General features: G+C 41.9%; 1 long non-coding RNA gene across 1 annotated transcript; it reads left to right on the top strand.

The window, feature by feature from the left end:
• Positions 1-6,323: 6,323 nt before the first annotated feature.
• LOC140848723 (uncharacterized) lies at positions 6,324-7,748 on the top strand. The gene is made up of 3 exons (XR_012129860.1): positions 6,324-6,452; positions 6,652-6,741; positions 7,499-7,748. It is a non-coding gene; the product is annotated as an uncharacterized lncRNA (long non-coding RNA).
• The last annotated feature ends 421 nt before the right edge of the window (positions 7,749-8,169 follow it).

An 8,169-nucleotide genomic window follows, 5' to 3' on the forward strand; every position in this document is an offset into this window, starting at 1 on the left:
GCTTCCATAAGTGAGCCTTGGAGGAGGGGGTCTGAGGAGCGCCCAGAAGGAAAGGATGCTACAGGCTGCCATGAGCTCTCTGGCCCGTAGAGCGCTCAAGAGGGTGCAACGTGCAGGCTGCTTCTCTGTTTCCAATTATCCTTTTTATCTCTGCTCCGGCCCCTCTCCTTACCTAAGTGTTTTCATAGCTCTCAGCCATTACTGTTTAGCTTTGAGAGGATAAACGGGAAACCAAACAAATTATAAATATCCTATTTCAAGATGTGTTATCACTCTGAAAAGAAACCCCCGGAAGCGTGAATCTTTTGAAAGCGCTAGTCTTTCTTTTTTTTTAAGCTTTGAAAAAAAAAATCCTCTGCCACTCTAAGGATATGGTGGCAGAGGTTAAATTGCCTTTGAGAAAGTCAAATGTTTGGATTTCAGTGAAGGTTGACATGGAAACCCACCTGAGGCTTCCTCGGGTGTCTCGGGAGGAAATAAAACCCGAGACGGATGGTCCTGCTGCGGGAGGAGAGCGGCTCGGTGGGCGGCAGGTGGGCGGGCACCGTGCTCGCCGAGGGCAGTGGCGGGGGCGACGCCGGGAGCCCGGAGGGCGGGGCGCGCGTGCCGGTGCCCCGCGGAGCCCGGCCGCCGCCTCCGAGGCTGGTTTTATTTGAAGCCCTCACGTGAGCAGCTTCACCAGCAGCCGCGGCCCGAGGCCGCGCGGATGGCGGGCGGGGGCCCCTTCCTCCCGCCCGGCCGGGCCCCGCCGGGGAGCAGGCCCCGGACAGGCCGCAGGGCGCGCGGGGCGGGGGCGCTGCGCCCCGGGAAGCTCGCCCCGCGCACGCCTGAGGGCTGGCGCTTCAGTCGGGTCCACGCCCAGGCGAGGGAAAACGACGGTGAAAGGGGCTCCCTGTGCTTCCGATCTGGGGGAGTGGGGAGCAGGGAAGAGGGGAAGAGGCCGAGGGAGGAGGAAGGCCGGAGCCGGGGGCCTGTAGGAAGACGAGCGGCGGGAATCTGGTCCCTTCCGCCTTCTCCCTGTCTCCTCCGGGCTCGGGGATGGACCAGCCGTCGCCCCCAGGTGAAGACCCTCCACTGCTTTGGCTGCTTGAGGATACCCTAGAAAAGAACCTCTCTCTTTGGGATTTCGAGGGACCTTCTACTCTCCCTGTTTCTTTCAAGTCTAGGGTGTCTGTTCAGTCGTCACATAAAATACAGGATGCACAAATTCAATTTGAGATAAATAAGGGATAATTTTTACTATAAGCTTGTACCATATTGTTTGTGTGGCTAAATCTGGCAACCCTAATTCAGTAGGTATACATGATTTTTCTAATTCAACTCCTGTCCAGACAGTGTCTCTTCAAAGTGGGAAGGGAGCGCGTGCTCCCCATGCCAGCCGCCAGGCGCAATTTCCTGCCGGCCCTTTGTACCCTCTCAAACTGCTGCCGGTTCAGCTTTAGGCCCAAACTGGCAGGTGTTTTCTGGGGCTGTCGGTGTTGGGAGGTGAGCTGGAGGTGGAAATCAAGGGGTCAGTGGTTTGGGTCACCACAGCCTGCGATTGGAATTTCCAACATAAGATAAGGTTGCTAGCTAGTGCTGTATTCCTAGTTATTGGAGGTATTTACACGATGTGCTGTGAACATAGGAGTTAAATAGTAATTGCCTTTTGTAAGCAACAACTCTAACTGGGGTTTACATTTGAGATTAATGGTAAAATCACCAGGCCTTACTGACAAGAATGTATTTGCTCAAATAATACTTCCATCAGGACTCAGGACCAACCCTTAGAGCTTCTTCCGAGCAAGGAGCATTTCCCAGCTCTGAAGTAATTTGTAAAAGTGCTGGGAAACATTTTTTAAAAATGGGTATTTTAGATACCATAAAAGGAAAAACAGTTTTCTCTTTTGAAGTAATAAATACCATTTGTAGCAGAATGCCTTCAGTTTACATTTCTGAATTATTTTCTGATACCGCTAAGCTCACCGTGCCTGCATGGTGCCTACTGCTTAAACTAAGGACAAGTCTAATAGAACAGTGTGGGTCTGGGGTTTACTGTCTCCTAAATGTTACACATTCTTCTTGGTACATAAACTAAGAATGCCTCCCATTACTGAATTATGCAGGCTTCATGGGGCTGGCCATTCTGTTGTGGAGTGGAAGGCGACTCAGATGGTGGAATTCTGACACACTGTTCCTCTGCCTCCCCAACCAAAGGGGGAGAATGAATTACCAGCATTTCCCAAAGAATACCGACTCTCTAGCTAACTGCTTTCCTCTCCTTATCCTGACCCCAACATCACATGCTGGATTTCAGTGCGATATAGCATCTTGAGAAAGAAAGACAGCACTTTGATTGGAAACATGAATGTGCCAAGAAGCACAGAAAATGTGTTGTTCTACTGGGAGGTCTCAAACAGCTCCAGGAGGACTCTTTTGAAAAGGCCCCGGCACTCGGTCATCCAGATGTGCTGCTCACTCTGCCCCCTGGTGCATCTGTGTGTGGCTCCAATAGGGAATTTCTTCTTCCCCACTTCCAGGTGATGTGAGCAACTTTGGAGTGTCCTGCCTCCCATGGGCCAGTGAATGTTTCTCACTCTGTGAATCATGTGCTTAAGGCTTGGGGAAACTGAAGGCTTGGATTCCTTTCCAGTTTGTTCCTTCAGCAAATATTTGTTGATCTCCTACTGTGTCCACATCTCTCTTCACCACGCTGTCAAGGGAGGCAGGCCTGTGGATGAATGTGGGGTTCTGAGTCTCCGTGGGGAGTGATGATGGGTGGGGATGCCGAGGACAGGGGATGGATGGACAAGTAGGAGTTTGGTCACAATAAAGCCTCTGTGTGCTCAGCATCTGGCACTATGCCTGGCGCAAAGCAGATGCTTGGAATATATTTATTGAATCTGAGGATGAAATATTCTGGGTGATTAACTTCTTCATTATCCCTAAACTGACTCCTTTTCATTTCATGAAATACCTCTTATCATACTACCTTAGTAAAAGCTGATTTTTCTTTCTTGGGTGGTGAAAAAACTTGCAGCAAGGCAGACTCACTCTGATCTTGGATTGTATCTGCATTAATGGGTCCTGTGGCCAAACCCATTGTTGGAGATGAGATGAGTGTGTACTGACCCTGCGACAGCTCTGGCTTTTCTGAAGAAATGACTTATGTGTGTTTCTTCGTTGAGATGCTGTATGTCACTGACACCTAGCATGTGATGTTTGGGGTCAGGATGGGAAGGAGAGTAGAGCAATTAGCTAAAAAACTGGTTTTCCTTGGGAGCTGTGCTAATTAGTGCCCTGTATTTATCTAGCCCAAGGCAACATGCAGGCAGTTCAGGTTTGCTTAAGTCAAGTGGGCAGGCCTCTCCTCAGCCTTTGGCTGGCCTGAAAGAGCATATCTGGGAGACCCCCATCAAATCCACATGGCTGGCTGCTCACCCTGCATGAAATTTTATAGAAAAGTTTTCCCAGGACTTGGTATGAGAAACAAGACTTCTGACTATTCGAACAATTAAATATCTTTTTATACAACTGGATATTTATTAAGTCTAGAATGTGAGAACATTACATGGTGATTGAAGTGGGCGGTGGGGAGGAAGAAGGTTCTGTTTCTGTTTGGGAGCTTGAAGTGTAGTTGAGGATTCAAAGCTAATACAGGCAAAACACCAAGTACCGTTATAAGACAAGGAACGTAGAGAAGGCTGAGAGAGTCATGGGTCGTAGAAGTTGGGGAGTGAGGAGGGCTGATAAGGATATAACAACATATCAAGCACTGTGCTAAACAGACTGTGTGGATTGTTTCCTTCATCTCACAACAGCTCTGTGGTGGCCCGATTGTACTATTGTTTTCCCCATTTTCTATATGAGAAAACAGCCTTATAAAATTGAGGTAGCTTGCTCCAGATCCTTTGGCAAGTAAATGCTTGCAAAGCTGAGGACAAAACATTTGTACAGAAGGTAGGAAGGGTGGGTGTAAATTGTAGTTTAGTGGCAAAGACACCATTGCCTCTCCCCTCACTCTCTAAAGTGAGGATGATAATTCCTACCTTTCAGGATTGTTAGGATGAATGAGAGTGTTTATGAACATTCAAACGCTGCCTAGTGCTCAGTGGGTAGTCAGACTGTGTTAGGGAAAAGAGGGTGAGGATAGAGCTTGCATGGAGGGAGCTGCAACATGACCAAACGGGGCAGTGGGAAATAAATTTGGAAAGAAAAAGGGATTTGTTTTATAGAGGACCTTTAAACTTAAAAGAGAGGGTGGGGATTGATGTGAAATTAGATTCCTTAACAAAAGTGATTGTTCTTTTCTAATTTTAAAAGTAGTAGATACTTATGAATAGTTGGGAGAAAAACCAGGAAAGTATAAAGATGAAAGTAAAATAATTCCACTACCCATAGATAACGACTTATAATCTTTTTTGCGTTACCTAACTTTGATCCTAACTTAGTGAAGTGTATTATAAAATATAAAATTATGGTCTTAACTTTATGAAGTATTTATAAATGTATAATATGTATAAACATAATATTCTTTGATTATACTGTAAAATAAGCTCTGCTTTTTTCACTCTTTGTGAACATTTTCCTCATTACTAGGTATTATTAGAAAAAAGTATTTAAGGTGATGGAATATTCAGAAAGTAGAAGTACCATAATATATTTAACAATTTCTCACTATTGGTTATTTAGCTTGTTTCCAGTCTTTCACTATTAGAAATAGCACTGTGATGAAGAGCCTTGTACATAAAACTTTAATTGCATTTCAAAAAGTTATTTCTTTAGGCTGACTTCTTAGAAATAGAGATGCTAGGTCAAAAATTGTGTTCTTAAGGTCCTTGATTTTATTGCCAAATGGATTTCCAGAAAGGTTGAATCAGTTTATACTCCCACGAACAGTATATGAGAGTACAGATTTTATGGAACCTTTGCTAACAATGAATTTTTCTTTTTAACTGTCAATTTCATGGAAAACACTGTGTCTTGTTTTAATCTGTTTCTTAGATTATAAGTGACATAGGATAATTTTTTCATAGTTTATTAGCCATTTGTATTTCTTTTGTGAATTTTGTCTTTGTTTTCTTAACCATTATAATAAAACAACACTGTCCAATAGAGACCCAATACAAGTAATATATGTAATTTTTAATTCTCTAGTAGCCACATTAAACAAGTAAAAAGAAATAGGTAAAATGAAATTTAGTGATAAAGTTTTAATTTTAAAAATCTTAAAAATAAAATTTATCTAGCCAAATATACCCCAAATATCATTTCAACTTTGGGACTAGTCATGTTTCAAGAGTTCTTGTGGCTTGTGGCTACCATTTTGGACAGTGCAGATTTAGAACATTTCTATCATCACAGAAAGTTTACTTGGACAGAATTAGCATAGAATGTTGGTATCTTAGATATATTTGTATAAGGGAACTTTATGTGTTAGGAATTTTAGCCTTTTGTCTATCATTATTTTTAACAGAATGAGACTTTCAATTCAGAAAAGTTTTGTTCAGATAGATACTTGTCTGTTTTGCATGGTTATTCTGGATTCATTTTCAGGTACATGACTAATTTTGAGATTGGACCCCAGGCTCCAATATTTATATTTATCATTAATTTTTATCTGTCCATCTTACACATTTTTAAAGGAATTTTGGCAAATGGCCTAAGGTGAGGGATTAGGTTGATCTTTTTCTAACTAGTTTGCTTTCTCGAAACAAACAAAAAAATACAAACTTGTTTTTCTGTCATTCCATTTTTAGCAATGTCAATTGTGTACTTTAGCAATGTCAATTCTGCAATGCATATTTCATTTTTGCTATTACATTTATTATTATTACTATTATTTTATCTCAAGCATCTTCTTTTTCATTGTAGCCTGTTTACTACTTAGTTTTCTATAGCTCTTGTTTCATAAGGTACATGTATCCTTAAACTGTACTTTAATGATGTCAATAGCTTTATTAAATATTCACATGATTATCCTGAGTTTTTAGATGTCTGTTTCAACAAGGAGCTCCCTTTTTCTCATTCTTCAGTAATTTTCTTTCTTTTATATATATTTTTGAAAATGTTTTGTTGATTAATGACTTACTTACATATGTAAAATAAATTACGAATGGACTGCTACATAAATTTTCTTAGAATGGGCACTCCCATGTAATCACCACCAAATTCAAGAGAGAGAGCAGTACTGCTATCAGAGAAATCCTTTTTGGGCTCCTTCCCAGTTACCACCCCCAAAGGCAACTACTTTCCTGACTGCTGGCTGTCACCATCTGTTTTGCCTGGTTTAAAACTTTACACAAACAGATTCCAGTGATTATTTTATTTTACAGTTTTCCTGAAGCAAGAAGAGAGAGATCCAGATCGGGTGTGGGCCAATAGACTGGGTGATGTTCCTTCGTCCCTCTTACTACCTTACTGAGTACATGGATTCCCCTTCTCAGAGTCACAGCATGAGTGAAGTCAGCAAGGTAGACTTTCTAGCCCAGTTTTCTAGAATACCCTTCTCTCTCAATTCTCGGATTCCTCAGTACTCTGAACATATGGTGCATGAAAAACCTAATTCCCAGTAGATACTATGTATTAACTAGGATTAGGTTCAGTGTATGAAATAGAGAATAAAATTACAGCTGCTTACAAAAGATAGACATTTATTTCTCTCTCACATAGGAGTCCAAAGACATGCAGTCCAATGCTGGTATGCAAGTTCTGCTCTACAGTATCCATGACGGCCCAGCTTTCTGCTTCACCATCCCCAGGGTATAGTACTCATTCTTGGGATCCAAAGCAACCATTAGAATGCAGGGCAGCAGAATGGAAAAAGGGGTGAAGAAAGGGGGCAGAGAGAATGCACCAGCTGTCTCTTAAAGTGCGTCTTCTACTTGAATGCTTTTGGCCAGAACTTAGTTCCTGGGGACATCTAGGTGAAGGGTATGCTGGAATAGGTAATCTTCATTCTTGGAAGCCTTCATCTAGCTAAACTCTCACAGAAAAACATCAGAATGGATACGCGAGGACAACCAAGGTCCCTGCCACACTAAGTGGGAGGTGTGATCGTGGAAGTCATTTTCCTATACTCTCACCTTGTTTTAGTCTGGGAGTGACAGTCCCAAAAGGATATAAAAAGGAAAGCACTTATGAGGACACAAGGGGTACTGTAATGTGTTACTTCAAAAAGCCATACCCACACAATTCAGTGAGAGATGCCAGATTTTCTCAAGTGCATACCTGAATGTCTGACAGGGAACAGGAAGTGGGACACAAATAATACATCTTTGCCTTCTCTAAGGCTTTAAGTTTGTTCAGTTTTAAGTGACAGAAAGATGTAATCTTTTATAGAATTTCTCAGTTTAGTTCAATGGTTTTGTATTTAGCAGAATTTCCTCCAAGATTTTAGAAATTGATTGCCTGTCAGTCTTGGTATTTAATTTTTCTCCATTTATGTATGTATTAGCTCATGAAACAGGTTATATTAGGAAATAGTAATCAAACACCACACATTTTCCTCTGTTAATAGTTAAATTTTGACCAGAAGTTGAGATCGCGTAAGCCATGTTTTAGAAAGATGGCTGACTTGACGGATGTTTGGAAGAGTTTGAGCTTGGAGGCAGGCAGAGAGACCTGGGGGCGATTGCAGCAATCTAAGCCTGAGACAGTGAGTCTCTTGACTGGACAGAAACTCTAGGAATGGAGCAGAAAGTGCGTTTTCACAAAACAATTCCTCTTAAAAGAAACTGAGTCTTTGTAAAAAATTGGGCATAGCCAATAAGATAGAGAAATGAGGTAACATTTGAGCTAAGCTCAGTAAATATGTGCTGAGAATGGAATGGTAGGAAATTGGCTACTCAAACTGAAGAAGAAAAATGTGTTGGTAGAATGTGTGGGGATTGTGTTAAGGAGATATTACAAAGGCATAAAAGTATTGATTAGAGAGAGTTGTGGGGGTGGTTGAGGCTGGGGTACATGAAACTATAAGGCCATGTAGATTCAATTTTGTATCTTTCTTCATTGGGAGCTAAAGCAGTGCCTCGCATGGAGTAGCATGATATAAGTATTTGCTATGACTTCATTATCACTTTTAATAGCATGACCTTGAGCAAGTTGCTTAGAGTCTGAATTTCAGCTGTAAAATGAATATCCTCATACATATCTAACAGTTTTTGCCAGGATTAAAGCAACCTCCAAAGT

This window comes from Manis javanica, chromosome 1 (assembly GCF_040802235.1).
Source record: "Manis javanica isolate MJ-LG chromosome 1, MJ_LKY, whole genome shotgun sequence".
NCBI lineage: Eukaryota > Metazoa > Chordata > Mammalia > Pholidota > Manidae > Manis > Manis javanica.